Source organism: Dreissena polymorpha, chromosome 13 (assembly GCF_020536995.1).
Source record: "Dreissena polymorpha isolate Duluth1 chromosome 13, UMN_Dpol_1.0, whole genome shotgun sequence".
Lineage (NCBI taxonomy): Eukaryota > Metazoa > Mollusca > Bivalvia > Myida > Dreissenidae > Dreissena > Dreissena polymorpha.
In genome coordinates this window covers 39,432,973-39,456,442 of record NC_068367.1, presented here as the reverse complement: position 1 = coordinate 39,456,442, position 23,470 = coordinate 39,432,973, and positions in this window count along the sequence as shown.

The following is a 23,470-nucleotide window of genomic DNA, read 5'->3' as shown; positions in this document are numbered from 1 at the left end:
CTTTTTTCAAGATGCAATATGTGATCACAGGTTTTCTGTTGAATCTCAAATTTATAAACATTTGATTTTCTTACTATGTATGATGCATTTTATGTATAAGAATGATTAAATCATTTCAAAGAGCGGATTTCGGTACTCGGCAGGCGTACTTAATAATTACGTAAATTTTGGGGGATTTCGGGGGATTTCGGTAATTACGGTGATTTTGGTATTTCTACACACCGGTAAACAGCGATGTAAATAAACTGATTGTTTGTAAACACAATTGACTTGGAGGACACCGTATTTTGAGATTAAAACGAGTTGTATTGCTCATTTTTTATGTTAATGTCCAAAAGCATATATATATATATATATATATATATATATATATATATATATATATATATATATATATATATATATATATATATATATATATATATATATATATATATATATATAAATAAATATAAATATATATAAATATATGTTAAATATGAAAGTACATTGTTTCTTTAAAAAAAACATTTGCATTATAAAGCCTATTTTGCGTGTTATTATAGTTTGTAACCGTAATTAAATAAATTGAAGAAACACAGAGAAGTAATAAAATACAATTTTGTGTGTTTATAGCTCGAAAGAAGTGTAGATTTCGATCGAGGATTTAAAAAATACTAATAAAAAAGACACGCTTAATGTAGCCGCCCCTTCTGTGCCAACCCCCTGCCGAGCTGCATTTCCACTGTTCCTAAACGAATTCTTGGGATAGTTGTTTTGCATATCACATAACTAAAGAAGTTCGTGAACGCTTAAATGCGTTTTCAATCAGGCGGACAGTTGATAATATATTTAATAGGAAACAAACTTTTTGATAAATATTAATATTTTAAAATTACAACATGCCTATACGTGCGTTTTTTTATATGTACACGTATTATGTAATGCTTTCAGCATCAAACGGTTGGTTGTTCCGTCTCGTGTCCTTGCATTTCTTCTCGATATACATATATTTACATGTAAAGGTGGCGTTACCTAGAATTGTTATCTAGACTGGTTAAATTTTAAGCCAACTGTAAACTAAGATCAGAACAATTATTCATTTGAGTATTCTTCTTTCGTTTCAGACAACACTAAATATTTCAACGTCAAACGTTATGTTTTGTTAGTTTAGGTCTTCCTAACACAGAACGCATTTGGTCTGTTTGGTGAATTAGGTCTCTCATACACCGAAATTATTTAGTCTTATAATGGTGAAGTTTGTCATAACACTAAAAGCATTAGGTCTTTTGATAGATAAGGTCCTTCTGAAACAAAATGTACTTTGATGGCGAGGATCTTACATGTTCTCAAATAGTATGCATACTTTATTATCGCTGTCGACGGCAGGCCTATTGACAACATATTCGTGGGCGCTTCCCATACCAATGAATTAAGAAGTACGGCTAAATTTTGTTTTTTGCGACTCAATCAAGTGCCCATGCGGGCATTGAGGTGCGTGATAAAAATTACGGCGGCTGCAGCACAATTTTTTCTCGGTTTTTCGTGTTCGAAAGTGATCGATAACAACCACTGATCTCTGGCTTATCCATGTAAAAACATTCGCATCAAAATGACTTCAACAGACAAAATGGCCTTGATGGATCCTAAGTGCACCAATCGTTGAAATTGACCTGATGATTTATCTGTTCTAGCTATTTATCGATGCAGCAGTTCAAGCAACAGATGTGGATATAAAAGAAGAAGAAGAATGTGACGCAAGATATATATAATTTGCGGACAAAGACAAATAAATAATTAAACAGTAAAGTAAAAGTTGATTCAATAAAATCACTCAAGACACTGAAGTTCACAATTTACACATTTTGGTACAGGTATGAGCAATAGATAAATATTTTTTGAGTTTCATATAACACTTTTACGATGATGTCATGAGTAATATATTATTGAAAAGCACAATCATTACTTATTACAGTATCGGTTTTTGAACCTACTCCCTTTACTGACAGTTATATTTGACTAGGTAATCATAAACCTCATAACGGTGAATTCAAAGCGCAACTATGTCCCTCAGTCGAACCCTGGATCACAAGTGTGGCTACAAAAAAAAATGTTCAGAAACTTGAGTGCCTTGCGACTGCCACATAATATTCTCCGGATTTTTCATATTGAAGTGTTTCGAGTAAAGCGATAACAAGCGGTTCTGTTGGGTTTCCTTTGTGAATCCGACAAAAATCATGTACACACTTACATAAAAGTATTGCTGGTCATAGATAAATTGTTCTCAAGTTATATGAAATTAAACCATTTTGATGCTTGCTTAGAAACAATAACACGTCGCATCAATACTATGTCATTCGTTCAAATAATACTTAAATTGTCAAAATGTTTCCAGAATGGCGTTTGATTTTATATGATAGTATCTCAAGTTAAATTGTTGACTCAGCGAACTATAGGCAAGAACGTGTTTCTTAAAGTAATATATGATGCTCACATCGTAATAACATAATAAACTTATCGATTAAATAAATTGTTCAGTTTTTATGATATATGTTTTTTATCATCAAGTATACCTTTACACAGTCGTCATTCTGTGTTAATATTGTGATCAGCACCAAATTATTTCGATTTATCAAACCAATGCATAACAGCAGAGATCGTATGTCATTTGTCTTCAATCCCTATTCATTTAAAACAGGTAATGTTATTCTTTACTTTAAATGACTCAAGCAATATACTCCCAGTTGAGGAAACATGAGAACATGTAAGATCCTCGCCATCAAAATACATTTTGTTTCAGAAGGACCTTATCTATCAAAAGACCTAATGCTTTTAGTGTTATGACAACCTTCACCATTATAAGACTAAATAATGTCGCTGTATGAAAGACCTAATTCACCAAACAGACCAAATGCGTTCTGTGTTAGGAAGACCTAAACTAACAAAACATTACTAACATTATAGTGTAAGGCAGATGAAAATGCATACTTTATTATCGCTGTCGACGGCAAGCCTATTGACCACATATTCGTGGGCGCTTCCCATACCTATGAATTAAGAAGTACGGCTACATTTTGGTTTTTGCGACTCAAAACATTCGCATCAAAATGATTTCAACAGACAAAATGGCATTGATGAATCCTAAGTGCACCAATCGTTGAAATTGACCTGATGATTTATTAATTGACCCCACTTGACCCCATTTCAGCCATGATATCGGTGTTGCCAAGATAAACATTCTGACTAAGGTTCTGCAATATTGAATAATAACTATGGTTTCCATAGTGGTAACCAGTGTTTTTAACATTTGGCCTAGAGACCAAGTTTATGGACACACGTAAAACAGATTCAAATTTGACCTAGACATTGACAAATGTGGCATCTTCAGTGGAAACAAAGTTTTTCGTTGATTTGAAATTGTAAGCTATTTACGATATATGTGCCCTGATTAAAGGGGCTTTTTCACGTTTGGTAAATTGACAAAATTTAAAACAAAAAATGTTTCAGATTCGCAAGTTTTCGTTGTAGTTATGATATTTGTGAGGAAACAGTAATACTGAACATTTACCATGCTCTAACATATCCATTATAAGCATCTTTTGACGATTAAAAACCTGAAAATTATAAAGCGTTGCAACGCGAAATAATTGAATAATTTGGAGAGTTGGGAAAGTAAAAAATACATCACTCGTTGTATGAGTACGGATGGCCGAGTGGTCTAAGCGATAGACCTTTACTCCAGGGGTCAGTGGTTCGAGCTCAGTTGAGGGTTTGTTTTTCTTTCTTTAATTTTATTATTGTTGTTTTACTGGAGAATATAAGATCCGATGTTTACATTTATCAATATAAAGCATTTAATGACAAACTTTAGTACCTGCCAAAATCTGTGAAACGGCCCCTTTAAAACTTGACATTATTGAATTAAATAAAACAAATCTGAAGTTTCATCAAGATTTAATAATGCATGTGGCCTCTGTAGAAATTACTAATGTTTTTTATTAGTTTGACAAGGCGATCTAGTTTTTTTAAAGTTTATTACCCAGATTCAAACATTGCCCAGATATTTTTAAGATAAACATTCTGACGAAATTTAATCAAAATTGAGCCATGCATGTGTCCTCTTACGGTTTAGGGTCTATTGACCCGCGGGACTACGGTTATTAGCAATTTTGCACGAGCATATTGCTGAACATAAAACTCTGCTTGAAAATCTAATTAAATCCAGCGTGTACATGGTTTTAACATTAATTCTACTTCACAGTGCGGGTACGGTTACTAAAAAAAAAATCTAAACGCTAAAACAAGATGTGTTTTTGAAACACTTTGCCCCCCATATATTTGACCTTTGACCTTGAAGGATGACATTGACATTGACCTTTCACCACTCAAAATGTGCAGCTCCATGAGGAACACATGCATGCCAAATATCAAGTTGCTATCTTCAATATTGCAAAAGTTATGGCCAATGTTAAAGTTTGACGCAAACAAACCAACAAACCAACCAACAGACAAGGCAAGAACAATATGTCCCCCAGTGTAGACTGGGGGTCATAACAATATATTGTGAATATATAACAGTAACTTATAAATAAGAATCTCCGAGTTATGAACAACGTAAACGTTAAAAGACCGTTAAAGCATGTAAAGCACTTCGTCATCAGATGAGCTAAAAATAGACAGATGACAGTCGACCGTGAACAGTTTGTAATCAGTGTGAACACACGCATGGCCACCGAGTTGAGGCGTTTTTCAAAAGACACATTGTACACAAAAGCAGCGTTAGTTAAGAAATGCACTTAAAGAGTGTGCAATCTGTCCATGTTGTTGAGCGTTAAAACATGACTTCTGCATTAAACAAACGTTGCTCTTTGTGTCGTTTGCACAATTCTGCATGAAAACTACATTTAGACTCATATCTTACATCAAATCATTTTTGTCGTCAGTTGTCAAAACACCTATATACTGTTTGATTCCAATAATGTCGCTATAATGGAATTACCATTTTTATACATTTGATTCTTAATATTTAATCACCTAAACTTGTTTTATTAGTAGTTCAATTTTGCAGTACCGCCCCATTAATATTTTTATTTTTACTTTACAGTATTGCCCCTGGATTTTGTTCACGTCATTGTGTCTTCGCTTGTCAATTACGTCATAACTCTTTCTCTGTTCCTGGGTACATTGATTTTGTGACGTCATACGACCAACTTTCCCAGTTGTAATCTACATGCATAGGTCATTGGGTTTATAATTTTATTTTTATTTTCTCTGTGACAGGCGTTTCTTGTTGTTTCTTTTTAGCAGTACATAAACAACCAAGCAATGTAAAATGGAACTTTTACACCCATTATTGCTTCTTCTTCCTGTATTTAGTTTTGAAATGTCCCATCTTAGCACAAGATCACGTGCAGGGGTACTCTCCGAGTCACAGAATAGCGCCAAGTACGGAAAGTCCTCATTAATATGACAAAACACACACGCACACACACGCACACACATGCGCACGCGCACACACACGCGCACACACACGCGCACACACAAGAGTTTTTGTCCACGGTCTTTGTACCATTTAAGAACAGAACAGAACGATTGTTTATTTACAATCAGGTATACAATACAGATCCGAAGATAATATACACACGATAACTGGTATATGACTCTTCATTTACATATACTTCTCGTTTCAGAAAGTCTATTAATTGCCACTAAAATATTGCGACAAAAAACTGGAGCCACCAATAAATCTAACTTTAGATTCCATAATATTTGCCTAAACGCAAACGCATGAAGCAAGAATATCCACTCGTTGTGTGCAAAGTGCGGAACTAAAGCTGGAAATTTCCAGATGATTCATCCATCGGAAGCAACGTGCTTTTGTGTTCATGTCTCCAAAGACTCGACCAACAAAACTGTAGTCCATGGCGATGATCCATCACGCAATTTGTTCAAAATTTTGGATTATGTTGGATACAGCCATGACATGGTCGCAGAAAGGAGGAGAGTGTTTCATGAGAAAGACGCGATGATTAATAGTGCAAGAGATGACGAAATCGTCAGTGTAACAGCCGGCAGCAAGGCTGAAGGATTCGCATCATGTTTTGAAAGCGACTACGACCGATTGAACGTATACACGAACATCGTTTGCCAATTTGAAATTTGCCCAAACATGTTTTCAAAGGATTCAACAGAGTTTTGCATGTTAGCGGAAGCATGCCATCCAGGACATTACAAACTGAAGTTGTTAACAAGAGGTGCTAAGTTGCCGAAAATCATGGAAGAGTCGTTTGTCAAAAACCATCAGGGAGAGACTTACATTTCTAGTGATTTATTCACGAAGGAACTAGAGCAGACCGTTCCTATGGATACAGTTGGAGGATGGAACAAAGGAACTAGGTCGGGGCCTGCCGTCCCCTCAACGCGTGGCATATACCACAGGGATGACGTGATTGCATTTCGCTGCGTTGTCCAGAGAGAGCTTCTAGCTGACTGGGCTAAAAGGAGGAGACCCTTTGGTTGGCCATGTGCTGACGTCATAAATGAAGTCATAAATCTAGATGCGCAGCTAGTACCTGTTGGTTGTCAGGGTTCCATAACTCGGGGCATGGAATGGCGCATCTGCTTTATTTATGGGGAATTGAAGCTAATTGAACATTTAAACGAGTGTCAGTATAAACTATACATTCTACTGAAAATGATTAACAAAGAGGTTCTTCATCCAATCTGCAGTGAAATGTCGTCTTACATCATGAAGAATGTGACATTCTGGGTTGTGGAGGCGCACAGTCAGGAGATATTCCGTGATGAGAATCTAATGCACGTCTTACAAATCGCTCTTAAATTCCTGCAGACTGCACTGGTTGACAATAATCTTCCGTACTACATGATACCCGAGAGAAACCTTTTAGTTGGCCGTACTACTGAAAAAGAATGGACTGGATTGATCAGCAAAATAGAAGAACTTATCACTGAAGATGAACGGATTATTAATCGGTTACCGAAACTACGTGAGGCTATGAAAACTTTCCCTCTCGACGAACTTGAACAAACGGGAAAGCGCAGAGATAAATTGGAACTGCTGGAGTTGAAGCGCCAGTATATTCTAGCGTCGTACTGGGCACCAAGTCTTCAACGGGAAGAGATAGATAAACTGTGTTGGCATGACGAGAGATACCGGGATGCTAGGTATGAAATGTACGACATGGTATTGCCAACATGGAGGGACTATTTAACAGCGGAAAGTCGCATGGAGACGTTGAACACAGTCATACAAGCCATCGGGGACGCCGGTGCCTTCAAGGATAATTATTTGAGATTCGCCCACAGTTATCTCAGTATTGTATGGCCTCATTTGAAATCGGAAGTTACGGTCAAGGAAGATACAACCGAAGAGCTGATTGTTGAACTAATTGCAATATTACGGGTGAAAATAGAGAGAGCGTTGTCGTAGATTATAAATTCGAATTGACACTGTTTCAAATTGTATTAACGTGTTTGGCCTTGTTTGTAGAACATATGAGAAACTTATATTTCTCACAAAGGGTCTCTTTTGGATACTGGCAAACGATATGCTGTCGACATAGTTATTTTTACATATGTACTGACTTATATGTACAATAATACGAGTGTTTCACTCTTCATATTCATTGTTTTATCATCTCGCATGCAATATTGTGCAGTCATAATTAACAGGTGAAATTTCCATTTTAATTAGTTTTGCTTTTGTAATTATAACACTTTTTTCAAGATGCAATATGTGATCACAGGTTTTCTGTTGAATCTCAAATTTATAAACATTTGATTTTCTTACTATGTATGATGCATTTTATGTATAAGAATGATTAAATCATTTCAAAGAGCGGATTTCGGTACTCGGCAGGCGTACTTAATAATTACGTAAATTTTGGGGGATTTCGGGGGATTTCGGTAATTACGGTGATTTTGGTATTTCTACACACCGGTAAACAGCGATGTAAATAAACTGATTGTTTGTAAACACAATTGACTTGGAGGACACCGTATTTTGAGATTAAAACGAGTTGTATTGCTCATTTTTTATGTTAATGTCCAAAAGCATATATATATATATATATATATATATATATATATATATATATATATATATATATATATATATATATATATATATAAATAAATATAAATATATATAAATATATGTTAAATATGAAAGTACATTGTTTCTTTAAAAAAAACATTTGCATTATAAAGCCTATTTTGCGTGTTATTATAGTTTGTAACCGTAATTAAATAAATTGAAGAAACACAGAGAAGTAATAAAATACAATTTTGTGTGTTTATAGCTCGAAAGAAGTGTAGATTTCGATCGAGGATTTAAAAAATACTAATAAAAAAAGACACGCTTAATGTAGCCGCCCCTTCTGTGCCAACCCCCTGCCGAGCTGCATTTCCACTGTTCCTAAACGAATTCTTGGGATAGTTGTTTTGCATATCACATAACTAAAGAAGTTCGTGAACGCTTAAATGCGTTTTCAATCAGGCGGACAGTTGATAATATATTTAATAGGAAACAAACTTTTTGATAAATATTAATATTTTAAAATTACAACATGCCTATACGTGCGTTTTTTTATATGTACACGTATTATGTAATGCTTTCAGCATCAAACGGTTGGTTGTTCCGTCTCGTGTCCTTGCATTTCTTCTCGATATACATATATTTACATGTAAAGGTGGCGTTACCTAGAATTGTTATCTAGACTGGTTAAATTTTAAGCCAACTGTAAACTAAGATCAGAACAATTATTCATTTGAGTATTCTTCTTTCGTTTCAGACAACACTAAATATTTCAACGTCAAACGTTATGTTTTGTTAGTTTAGGTCTTCCTAACACAGAACGCATTTGGTCTGTTTGGTGAATTAGGTCTCTCATACACCGAAATTATTTAGTCTTATAATGGTGAAGTTTGTCATAACACTAAAAGCATTAGGTCTTTTGATAGATAAGGTCCTTCTGAAACAAAATGTACTTTGATGGCGAGGATCTTACATGTTCTCAAATAGTATGCATACTTTATTATCGCTGTCGACGGCAGGCCTATTGACAACATATTCGTGGGCGCTTCCCATACCAATGAATTAAGAAGTACGGCTAAATTTTGTTTTTTGCGACTCAATCAAGTGCCCATGCGGGCATTGAGGTGCGTGATAAAAATTACGGCGGCTGCAGCACAATTTTTTCTCGGTTTTTCGTGTTCGAAAGTGATCGATAACAACCACTGATCTCTGGCTTATCCATGTAAAAACATTCGCATCAAAATGACTTCAACAGACAAAATGGCCTTGATGGATCCTAAGTGCACCAATCGTTGAAATTGACCTGATGATTTATCTGTTCTAGCTATTTATCGATGCAGCAGTTCAAGCAACAGATGTGGATATAAAAGAAGAAGAAGAATGTGACGCAAGATATATATAATTTGCGGACAAAGACAAATAAATAATTAAACAGTAAAGTAAAAGTTGATTCAATAAAATCACTCAAGACACTGAAGTTCACAATTTACACATTTTGGTACAGGTATGAGCAATAGATAAATATTTTTTGAGTTTCATATAACACTTTTACGATGATGTCATGAGTAATATATTATTGAAAAGCACAATCATTACTTATTACAGTATCGGTTTTTGAACCTACTCCCTTTACTGACAGTTATATTTGACTAGGTAATCATAAACCTCATAACGGTGAATTCAAAGCGCAACTATGTCCCTCAGTCGAACCCTGGATCACAAGTGTGGCTACAAAAAAAAATGTTCAGAAACTTGAGTGCCTTGCGACTGCCACATAATATTCTCCGGATTTTTCATATTGAAGTGTTTCGAGTAAAGCGATAACAAGCGGTTCTGTTGGGTTTCCTTTGTGAATCCGACAAAAATCATGTACACACTTACATAAAAGTATTGCTGGTCATAGATAAATTGTTCTCAAGTTATATGAAATTAAACCATTTTGATGCTTGCTTAGAAACAATAACACGTCGCATCAATACTATGTCATTCGTTCAAATAATACTTAAATTGTCAAAATGTTTCCAGAATGGCGTTTGATTTTATATGATAGTATCTCAAGTTAAATTGTTGACTCAGCGAACTATAGGCAAGAACGTGTTTCTTAAAGTAATATATGATGCTCACATCGTAATAACATAATAAACTTATCGATTAAATAAATTGTTCAGTTTTTATGATATATGTTTTTTATCATCAAGTATACCTTTACACAGTCGTCATTCTGTGTTAATATTGTGATCAGCACCAAATTATTTCGATTTATCAAACCAATGCATAACAGCAGAGATCGTATGTCATTTGTCTTCAATCCCTATTCATTTAAAACAGGTAATGTTATTCTTTACTTTAAATGACTCAAGCAATATACTCCCAGTTGAGGAAACATGAGAACATGTAAGATCCTCGCCATCAAAATACATTTTGTTTCAGAAGGACCTTATCTATCAAAAGACCTAATGCTTTTAGTGTTATGACAACCTTCACCATTATAAGACTAAATAATGTCGCTGTATGAAAGACCTAATTCACCAAACAGACCAAATGCGTTCTGTGTTAGGAAGACCTAAACTAACAAAACATTACTAACATTATAGTGTAAGGCAGATGAAAATGCATACTTTATTATCGCTGTCGACGGCAAGCCTATTGACCACATATTCGTGGGCGCTTCCCATACCTATGAATTAAGAAGTACGGCTACATTTTGGTTTTTGCGACTCAAAACATTCGCATCAAAATGATTTCAACAGACAAAATGGCATTGATGAATCCTAAGTGCACCAATCGTTGAAATTGACCTGATGATTTATTAATTGACCCCACTTGACCCCATTTCAGCCATGATATCGGTGTTGCCAAGATAAACATTCTGACTAAGGTTCTGCAATATTGAATAATAACTATGGTTTCCATAGTGGTAACCAGTGTTTTTAACATTTGGCCTAGAGACCAAGTTTATGGACACACGTAAAACAGATTCAAATTTGACCTAGACATTGACAAATGTGGCATCTTCAGTGGAAACAAAGTTTTTCGTTGATTTGAAATTGTAAGCTATTTACGATATATGTGCCCTGATTAAAGGGGCTTTTTCACGTTTGGTAAATTGACAAAATTTAAAACAAAAAATGTTTCAGATTCGCAAGTTTTCGTTGTAGTTATGATATTTGTGAGGAAACAGTAATACTGAACATTTACCATGCTCTAACATATCCATTATAAGCATCTTTTGACGATTAAAAACCTGAAAATTATAAAGCGTTGCAACGCGAAATAATTGAATAATTTGGAGAGTTGGGAAAGTAAAAAATACATCACTCGTTGTATGAGTACGGATGGCCGAGTGGTCTAAGCGATAGACCTTTACTCCAGGGGTCAGTGGTTCGAGCTCAGTTGAGGGTTTGTTTTTCTTTCTTTAATTTTATTATTGTTGTTTTACTGGAGAATATAAGATCCGATGTTTACATTTATCAATATAAAGCATTTAATGACAAACTTTAGTACCTGCCAAAATCTGTGAAACGGCCCCTTTAAAACTTGACATTATTGAATTAAATAAAACAAATCTGAAGTTTCATCAAGATTTAATAATGCATGTGGCCTCTGTAGAAATTACTAATGTTTTTTATTAGTTTGACAAGGCGATCTAGTTTTTTTAAAGTTTATTACCCAGATTCAAACATTGCCCAGATATTTTTAAGATAAACATTCTGACGAAATTTAATCAAAATTGAGCCATGCATGTGTCCTCTTACGGTTTAGGGTCTATTGACCCGCGGGACTACGGTTATTAGCAATTTTGCACGAGCATATTGCTGAACATAAACTCTGCTTGAAAATCTAATTAAATCCAGCGTGTACATGGTTTTAACATTAATTCTACTTCACAGTGCGGGTACGGTTACTAAAAAAAAAATCTAAACGCTAAAACAAGATGTGTTTTTGAAACACTTTGCCCCCCATATATTTGACCTTTGACCTTGAAGGATGACATTGACATTGACCTTTCACCACTCAAAATGTGCAGCTCCATGAGGAACACATGCATGCCAAATATCAAGTTGCTATCTTCAATATTGCAAAAGTTATGGCCAATGTTAAAGTTTGACGCAAACAAACCAACAAACCAACCAACAGACAAGGCAAGAACAATATGTCCCCCAGTGTAGACTGGGGGTCATAACAATATATTGTGAATATATAACAGTAACTTATAAATAAGAATCTCCGAGTTATGAACAACGTAAACGTTAAAAGACCGTTAAAGCATGTAAAGCACTTCGTCATCAGATGAGCTAAAAATAGACAGATGACAGTCGACCGTGAACAGTTTGTAATCAGTGTGAACACACGCATGGCCACCGAGTTGAGGCGTTTTTCAAAAGACACATTGTACACAAAAGCAGCGTTAGTTAAGAAATGCACTTAAAGAGTGTGCAATCTGTCCATGTTGTTGAGCGTTAAAACATGACTTCTGCATTAAACAAACGTTGCTCTTTGTGTCGTTTGCACAATTCTGCATGAAAACTACATTTAGACTCATATCTTACATCAAATCATTTTTGTCGTCAGTTGTCAAAACACCTATATACTGTTTGATTCCAATAATGTCGCTATAATGGAATTACCATTTTTATACATTTGATTCTTAATATTTAATCACCTAAACTTGTTTTATTAGTAGTTCAATTTTGCAGTACCGCCCCATTAATATTTTTATTTTTACTTTACAGTATTGCCCCTGGATTTTGTTCACGTCATTGTGTCTTCGCTTGTCAATTACGTCATAACTCTTTCTCTGTTCCTGGGTACATTGATTTTGTGACGTCATACGACCAACTTTCCCAGTTGTAATCTACATGCATAGGTCATTGGGTTTATAATTTTATTTTTATTTTCTCTGTGACAGGCGTTTCTTGTTGTTTCTTTTTAGCAGTACATAAACAACCAAGCAATGTAAAATGGAACTTTTACACCCATTATTGCTTCTTCTTCCTGTATTTGTGCGATGATGATCTGAAATATAAACTTTATGATGCTATATTTTTAAATCTTTTTCTATAAAGAAGGAATGTAGTTGACACTTGTTCATAGTTTCATTCTATCGTTCCTCAAAAAGTTGTAACTCTGTTGCTCTGGTATCTTCAATACCATTGAGTACTTAAATGGTCATTAAATTGAATGCGTTTTAATTCCCTTTTATTATTGTTTAATTTGAGTAACAATGCTATGAGGTTAAATTTTATTTACACTTAAATGTATTATGAATATTGCTGGGCCAAGTGTGAGGTTGGGCGCTCCAAACCGGTTTAAACCCCCAATGCTTTGCATTGACCGTTCCAAGGCGGTGACCCCAGCTTTATTCTTATTTGTGTTTATGTTGTTTTGTATTGTGCTGTATTGTGCTGTTTTGTACTGTTTGGGCAATCGGTCACTTGCCTTAAATAAAGGACCTACTAATTGTTTATAATAATAATTCAATACTACTCCAGCAGCTGGAGTTTCACTTCTTTATATTGTTAAAAGTTAGAAGGTAACACAACTGTTTGTTAAAATTACAATCGTATCTAACCCAAATTAACGCTATACATTAGCATACACACATATATCGATAAACATATCATAAGCATTACAAATAATAAAACTGAGCACAACAAGCCCAAAACATCACATGTGCATTACTGGACGTTTTTAGATCATTAAATCTTACGCTCATAAAATAAAATGGTGTTACTCAAACCTGATCTACTTTAACGAATGCTTATGGTACGTAAATCCCAATTTTATTGGGTCATCTATGTGTAAGAAGCTTTAAGTTTTATTTCTAAAACGATGACAGTTGCATCTGGTATTTTAAATACTGGTTTACGTAGAAGCGTACACTTTCAACGAGGAGATAAGTGGCGTGGCCCTATGGGAATGCTAGCAGAAGGGCAGATAAATACAATGTTATGAACAATAAGTTAAAGGTGGAGACGATGCGCTTCATACTATTATATTTTTACCAATCATTACCGAAGAAGAATGTCTTGTAGGAGTGCAACTCACTTCTTGCTAATGATTAAATTCTTAATTGAAAGCTGGTCCTGAGCTCCTACAAAACACTACATGAAAGGATAATTAAGTTTAGCATACTGAGCGCGCAGTGTTGCAAATTGAACGTTTCGAGTTTCAACATCTTTTAAGTTAGTAAATACCAACTTTAAATGTCCTCTGGTCAGTCCGTGACAACCAGTCACGACCTTGCAAGTATATCGTTATAAGCGTGTGTGACTATGTGTCCGCGTCAGATATTAGTAAGACAGTAAGACACTGTTCTGACGAGAGAAATTTCTTAAAATGAGGATAAGGTTCGTTTTTTTATTAATAGTTCTATTAACAGAAACCATTCGATCGTCTGATGTGGACGTCATAAGGAAACTTGCGGAGCTTGATGCCAAAATTGAACAGCTTGAAAAGGAACGAAAACAAGACAAAAACATTATACACAATTTGCAAAAGTCCAGAAAACATGACCTCCACAAGATGAAAAAGGCCATGACACAAATTATGCGACAAACACAGAATGGCCATGAGATGGTACCGTTTCCGGCGGCTTTCAAAAAATCAATCCGTCAAACAGGTATTTAACTCTTGTTTAATTGCCTACTTAACCCATTACTCTTGTTTTACTTTACATATTGCATTGACATTAATTTCAGATAAAAGATAACAATGCGATAGTTCAACATAAATTTTGCGATTTCACAATCTCTAAGCGAAATCGCTCAAACACGATCATTGCTCGCTACATAAATCATCTCGCAATCTTAGTTGCGATCTTGCATCATATTCTCCAAGTCTCGCATTAATAATGGAGGCTGCAAAAACATGACCTGAGATTACGAGAATATGGTGTTTTGATATGAGTCGTGTTCTGAGAAAACTGGGCATAATGCATGTGCGTAAAGTGTCGTCCCAGATTAGCCTATGCAGTCCGCACAGGTTAATCAGGGACGACACTTTCCGCCTTAACTGGATTTTCGTGTAGAAGAGACTTCGTTTAAACGAAAAATACCATAAAAGTGGAAAGTGTCGTCCCTGATTAGCCTGTGCGGAATACACAGGCTAATCTGGGACGACACTTTACGCACATGCATTATGCCCAGTTTTCTCAGAACATAACTCATATAACGATGAAGGATCACGAGATTCATTTCGTTATGTCGCATCGTTTTTCCGCACTTTCGACCTTTGGACACGGTGCGAGTGCACGAGATTTAAGTGCGAGATGCGATATTATTTTCGTGATTTTGCATAAATATCTCGCAACCTCGAATCGCAATTTCGATCCTTAGTATCGTGTGCTCGCGATGTTTAGAACACTGTTCTGTGTCTTGCGTGTAAGCCATAAAATAAATCCACATAAATATACTACATAAATACAGAAACATATTAACATTATTTATTATTTTCCAGAATTGGGTATGGCCGCTTTTACAGCTTGTCAACAGACCGTTACGCAAGAAAATTTAGGTGCGCATCAAACAGTTGTATTCGAAAGTGTTATCACCAACGTCGGCAATTCGTATAATCCAAACGACGGAGAGTTTACAGCACCCATCAACGGTGTTTACGCGTTCCACGTTACGGTAATGACTGAGCCAAATATATATGCAACCTTGGAGATCGTAGTTGACGGCAGACGCATTGATGACATGGTCGCAGACGCTTCTGTTACACACGAATACAGAAGTACTGCTGAATTGTGGCTTCTTCAATTAAATAAAGGGTCGAAGGTGTGGATCCGAACAGCCGCGAAGTATTACCGTATCCACGGAAACTGTCACACAGTGTTCTCCGGCTTTTTCGTGTTCGAAACGTAATGATAATATTGTGTTTGTGAATTGAACTTTAGAATCGACTATGTCACCGTAATAGCATTAATGTTCACTTTTAGTACAAATATGTTAACGCCAAACTCCATAAAATTCTAGTGTTTTAAATATAATTTTGTACAAAATAATGTTCTTAAATTAATGTCATTCTATACTGTTAGTCGATCTGATAAAGTTAATTGAAGAAGTAACACATGATTTTGTTGTGATTAAAAAACATAAAGATTCAGTTAACCTCTCGAATTGTATACTTTTTGGTATTTTTTGTGAAGAGGGGGGAAAGATATCCGTAACCAGGATACGCGTTCTTAGTCGTGTAATTTAATTGAGTCGCGTTCTGAGAAAACGGTGCTTAATGCATGTGCGTAAAGTGTCATCCCAGATTAGCCTTTGCAGTCCGCACAGGCTAATCAGGGACGAAACTTTCCGCCTTAACTGGATTTTCGTGTAGAAGAGACTTCCTTTAAACGAAAAACACCATAAAAGCGGAAAGTGTCGACCCTGATAAGCCTGTGTGGACTGCACAGGCTAATTAGGGACGACACTTTACGCACATGCATTAAGCCCCGTTTTCTCAGAACGCGTCTCAATTGGATTGATGAATCTGATTACGTTACGACAAAGGCACAAATAGAATGAATCATAAATAGTTTTATATTAGTACCAGTGTCCTGTTTTCAAACCTTTACATATACGAGTCACATGATTGGCATAAAAACTAAACCAATCGTGTCATAGCTTTCAAGGCTCCAGAGCAAGTAAGAGTGAGACGGTGGTTCTAAGGGGCGATTGTCGATTATGGGTCAGAGGCGACTATGCCTTTTTGACAATGTATTCATACAAACTTTTATATTAAAATTTGAGACTTTAAAAGCTTTACCTTCGTTATACAATCAAGGAACAATGGATGAAACTAGAAGATCGGCAAACTTTAATTAATCTTATAATGTAATGTTTTGCATAGTATTGCTTTCATTATGCGATTTTAGGGGAAAAGGGAGACTATTTTAAGGATAATTATTATAACCTGTACATACAAACAACCATAGTTAGGTAACAAACGCACTCTTCGATTTGACGAAGAAGAATGTATGAGTTTTAAGTAAAAATTGATATATAATTATAGAACGGATAACAGAGATTTGATACCTCGTCATGAACCGGTTCAGCTCGTTTCATATTTGACTTTTTTTTCCATACTGGAAGCTTATCGGTATGGGACTTCGTCTAACAGCATCTAACAAGACAGAAAAACTGTGTAAATAAAAAACGCCGTTTATTTGTTGCTCTGCATTTTGGTTTTATACAAAGCCCCCTCATATATCGTTTAGGTCCGTTTATTATGTGGATTTTGTTCAGACTGCAAAATCACACCCGTCAAGAGTTCTATATTTCACTCGGGACTTTTGCTGACGAAAAATATGTTAACATAGAATGTTTATAATTACACATTTAAATCACTAAGCATTGACTACATAAAACAGAAAAAGACGTGACACCTATATCGAGCCAATTGATCTATTTGATTTAACTGAGTAAGAAAAATACAGTGATAGCGTATATATGTTACCTTCATAATAATTGATTAGGAACAGTTTCAATTAATTATTAATAACAAGAATGGCCCTTGTCAAGCATACGCGATAAGTTATCGCATAACGGTTATAAACGTCAGTAGGATGGTACATTCTTAAGTAAAATGCGCATACCCAAAACAGAACTAGCGATTAAAACGATTTCGCAAATCAAACGAATGGCATACAACTGCAACATCCCTCGGTTTACACAATCGTTCCTGTTCTGTGTGTGCAAACACTTCATTGAACTCGTTAAATGTAATTTAACCAACGTATGCATGCATTAGCCAAAGATTTAATGTAGCCATAATGTAGGACTATATGGTACTCGACCTCTTTATGAAATGATAAATGTAATAGTACATAAAAAGCGTATCGTAATGCAAGTCTTGTCCTGTAGATTGTGGACCACTTGCCATACAAAAGACTATAGTTTGTCAACAAGAATCTCTTGATAATTTTTAGAGACTTCTTATTCATATATATTAGAACTTCAAATTTGGAAAGAAAACGTTTAGTATTTATACCATAAGAAATCTGTAGATGTTTGTTGGGTATTTCCGCGCAATGGTTTTACAGCACAGACGTCCATTTGCAACCATCTACCGGAATACGCAATATCCAGGATATTACTTTAGAACAGGGTTTAGTTGGAAAGAATAATCGAGTTCGGTACATTCTATTCCACCAGCCAAAGAACGCTCCACACAGACTCAAAGCACTTATCTTGTAAAAATTTTCATCGCCCTTGTGGGCACTAGGCGCTCGAACGATTGCGGTCGAAATCACACGATGATTAAAAAAAATAAATAAAGCGCCGTTCAATCCGAGAAAACGACGTCTGGCGTTCACAAAGTGCGCGACCGACGGATTTCGAACTCCACAGTAGAGGGAAAATTAGGCTTCTGGGACAGAACCGTTTCCCAACCGTTTTCCATCCGTTTCCCATCCGTTTCCCATCCGTTTCCCATCCGTGTCCCAGGAAATTCTATATATAAATGTATAATATCTTTTTCAAGATATTATATATCCCCCAGGAAATTCTATATATAAATAATATCTTTTTCATATTTCCGAAAAGTCAAGCTCGGGGCGGCATCCCATTCGCAAACGCGGCGGCTCGAGGACTTTTGACCACTACCATTATTCGTGAAGGCCTTTGAAAAATATTTCGTTTATATGTTTAATTTCAAAGTCTTGGTAAACAATGTCGTTTGGTTTGATCATTCCGAGTAAGAATGCCGTGGTAATAGCACCTTTGCGATATTTTTTCTCCTTTATATCACACTCTAAGTTTAACACGTATTTGTCAATCAACCTAAGTTGATTCCGTTTTTTAACGTTCACCCACTGTTTCATTGACTCTTTAATGGTTGCTTCCATCTTTTCAAACTCATCGTTTTTAGTCCAGAGCATTTGATTAAGTTCATCATGCAGTTGGACGCTGTATGTTTTTGGTATTTTAAACGTTTTATTGAATTTTAATAAGGTAGACGTTCCATCGTCTTTGTCAATAATCATACCACATTTTCCGAACCCTAGAAGCTCCAAATACCTTTTATTTTCCTTATCAGTTTCACGCTTACTACATTCTAGAAAAAACGGATAAAATCTCATTTTTTATATTAAGGATGCTTTAGTTAAATTAGTTTGATAAAGCATACATTTGCATATATTGAATACCAATTTCCTCATCAGGTGCACCTGAGCTTATAGTAAGTCTATAAAATTTATAATCATCAATAGTTGTAGAAGGTGGAAAAGGTGGTATAGAAAAAAACGTAACAGCAGAACTAGTACCATACAGCTTATCCTTAGATTGAAGAAGAATACACCATTCTCTAGCATTTTTGCTACCTTCAAAAATCCATTTTGTAACAGTTTTATCTTTTACAGCAAATAGCGCAATTCTCCAAATTCTTACTGGTTCAGGACACTCAATTGTAATCGATCCTGAACCCCGAGTAGCCCACCCATTATCAGTAAGATTGTTAAAAGCATGATATGGTTTAAAAGATTGACCAATTACTGCGCTTGAAGTAACAATAAACCCAGTTACACTAACATTTCCTTCCAAAATAGGAATATATCCACTCAAACATGGCACACTTATGTTTTCTTTAGCTTTACTAATATGCTTATCAACATAATGTTTAGTTGCAGCGTCTTGATCGTCTGAAGGATCCAATACATTGATTATTTTGTTAGAGTTTATATTTAGTACACCTGTTAAAGCACCACCTGCTAATGGAAGATGCTTATCAACATAACTTTTAGTTGCAGCATCCTGAGCATTAATAGGATCACCAACACTTCTTATTTTGTTAGAACGCATTTTTAGTTCACCAGTCATAGTATCTCCAGACTTTGAAACAGCGCGAGTATCAACATAATTTTTTGTTGCAGCATCCTGAGCATTCATAGGATCCAATACATTGATTATATTGTGAGAATCCATATTAATATTTGCGTCAGCGGCATTTTTACCATCTCGCCTTAAGAACGTATTAATGGCCTGTGATAATGTAACCCCTCCTGAAATCACTCTTTGCGACGATCCTGCGTATGTTTTACCAAATACGTTTACAGACATTTTTATATACACATTTTTTTTTTAATACAATGAGTTTATTACATGTTGTAAGCTTACGCTCTCACATTGTTTAAGAATGTAAAGACATAGGTGACCACAAAATACCTCACCATCCGTTTGTACTCTTTCGCTATTATAATACACAGGATTCCTTATATAGCTGACGAGTTCAACAGGCGGTGCTAACCCATAACTGTCAAAGTACAGTTTTTCATGACCGTTTTTGATCCATGCAGTCCAGTGTGTACCATTTCCTCGCGAGTCGCATAGATTTAGAATTCCACACTCTTCCTTTTTAGGGCTTTTCGGAAGTTCATCGCGAACATAGACACCCCTAAAGTGTTTAATTTTTAACTTTTTAGCGGCATCTATTAACTGGAAATTGGAAAGAGGTTCGTTTGGTAAGACAACTCCTTCAACATTAATATACTTTTCGGTATTAAAACTCATTTTTATATAGTGCTATTAATGTTTTGTTTTTGATTCATGCCGTCCAGTGTGTTCCCGGCATATTGGGATAATTGTCGCGCACATACCTTACTCTAACGTTTAAGCTTTTTAGTTGCTTTGCGACATCAATAAGTTGTGATGTGCTTGAGAACGTGCTGTATATGGGGATGTGGGGCATAACACGCCCACCCACGCTATTAAACTTTTTTATTATTATTTTTTGATTGTCTGTGAGATTATTGTTCATTTTGTTTTTTTTTAAGGAGGTTATGTCCATAAGCCATTGTATGAATACCGTCTTTTAGTATAACACGCTTATCATCATTTGCGCTAAGAGCTACCTTATTGACCGTTTCAGTATATATTTCATGAGCGTATGATCTGATAACGTTCATTGGTCTTAGCACTTTTTGACAAGAAAACAGCGTGTTTTTATAATCGTTGTGCGTAATGGTGTTTTCGATAACGCTCTTTTTTACCCCCTTACACTTTTTGTTTTCCTTTCCTTCATACATTTTACAAGAATACAGTTTAGCTCGGAGTCCAACAAATTCCTCTATTTGTTTTCCAGCTGCCTCATCTTTAAACATTCCGATAACCTTTTTGTTCACACCCGTTTTAATTCCTGAGGGGTGATCTTTTGGATAATCGCTTGTATCAAACAGTCTTTCAACATCGTTTGAAATGTCTGCATAAAAATCTTTAGTTTTAATTTCGTAGACAAGACTGTCTGTGTCGGTAAACAATAGCTTTGCCATTTGTCCATATTTAGCCTTGATGTAATTATAGTGAAACTCATACATGATTGTCTTGCTCAAGTCTAGAATAGACATTCCGAGATAAATGGGTTTGTTATAACATAACTTGGTTTTTCTCATATGTACTGCTATTAAATTTTCATCAAATATAGTCAAGCGGTCAAAATTAACCATTGCAATGAGCTTTTCCGCCTGTGTATTATTATTAACCAATCGGATATCAACACGATTTTCGATGTTCTCCATTGTTTTTCCAAACACACTGTTGTTCATCAACTTGAAGAAGTCTTTTTCAAAGTTGTTAGCTGCAGCTGTTCGCAATTTAGTGTTCAAGTCGATATATGTTTTTAACCAAGGGCTTTCATTAAACCTAATTCCTTTGTGAATTTTGGTAACTCTGAGCCCTAGCTTTTCATACTGCTGTAAGTTTTCATAATGTACTACATACTTGGTTTTGTTTTTCAAGTTTGGAATAAGCTTTTTAACTTTTGATCCCTTAGGTATAATGTTTTCAGGGGCTAATGGATAGTCATTATGAAGATTATGTAATTCATCAGGATATTCCAAGTCAACTTCTAAAATACACCCCTGTCCTTCTGTGCATGAAATGTTTTTCCAATCGTTAAGCTCATTTTCATTCATCCACTTAAACCCCCCGGTTGGAAGTGGCTTACTCATCGCGCTTCCGTAGAGATTGTTAGCATCCAGATAAATGATAAACGATGAGTCTTTGCTTTCATCATAATCATTACCCATATACTTATTGTTTCCAATACCAAAACGCGTTGAAATTGTACTAACCCCACCTCGAATACCTTGCTTTAACATTAGCAACACGTCATATTCGTTTATAAGCTCAAGTTTTACCTTTGTCAACTTAAGACACGCATCCATAGATAGTCCAGGCGCTGTATAATACCATGCCGGATCTAGTTTATAGTATTTATTGCTGGCATCTCTGAAGTTTTCGAAAACGTCGGCTAGCAGCAAGACATCGCTTTTTATGTAGAGTTCAAGGTAGTCTCTTATTGATTTACAGTTAAAAGCCTTCCATACCTTGTTAGCAAATTCATATTCATCATTACTAATAGCCTTACCCGAGAGATTTGAGTAGAATGCTTCCTTTGGGGGTAATGACGTTTCTTCGAGTTTTTCAACAGAGCTCACATAATCATATGGAAAGATGCCCTTTTGTTTCAAGAGTGTAAACTCATTACCGCTATAGATCTTACCCAATTCATGAAACTGATCATCGGTAAGATTTCCTGATAAAGAATCCAAACTAAATTGCATAAACCTATAGGTATCGATAAACCTAATATCACGATAAATAGGCTTTTTCCGTCCTTTTTTGTTTGTATACGTGTCAACAACAACCTTTTTACTGAACGAAATATACTTTTCCTCGTTATTTGGAATGCAGCTAATTTTTCCTCCAATACTTAACTTTTTAATAAATAGATGACAGTCATATCCAGAAAGATTGTGTAGTAATACTGGAATAAATTTAGGGATTTTATACCCTAAATTACACTTTGAATGTGCCGCTCCTCTAAACTTTCCAGTCAAGTGACAATGATTGCGAACCTTTGTATAGCTATCAGTGTTGTCTTCTAACCTAAACTTGCCTTTGTCACCTTCGCATATACAACATGTGGTTGCAGCATCGTATTTAGCTTGATCATCTTTTGTGAATATTTTTTCCGCGGAAAATTTAAATTTGTTGTAAATATCCTTAGTGGTTTGTTCAACAGAGTTAACAAATAATTGCGCGACATCATCTGTTTGATTCTTAGCTGAATACACAACAGGCTCTCGACTATACAATGAGCCATCAGAGCATACCACGTGATAGCAAAACGCGCTAGGCGTATGCTTTTGGAACTTGTGTGTAAACGACGTCGCAGGATTCGGATTACAAGAACTAATAGGCTCGATAAACGATTCGAAGTCTGCATATATTACAAACGGAACCCTCATTGATCTACAGTAATGCTTGAAATACTCTGTGGCTCCCTCTGCTGGCATCACTATTTTTTGTGCGCCGTGTAATGAACAATATTCATTGTGTTTTTGAAGACCCTCAACTGTTCGATAACCTGTTAAGCACCTTTTACAATAATACATTTTATTGTGACTGGTTTCAGTTCGTCCTGAAGCTAATTTGTTAAAATTTTTAA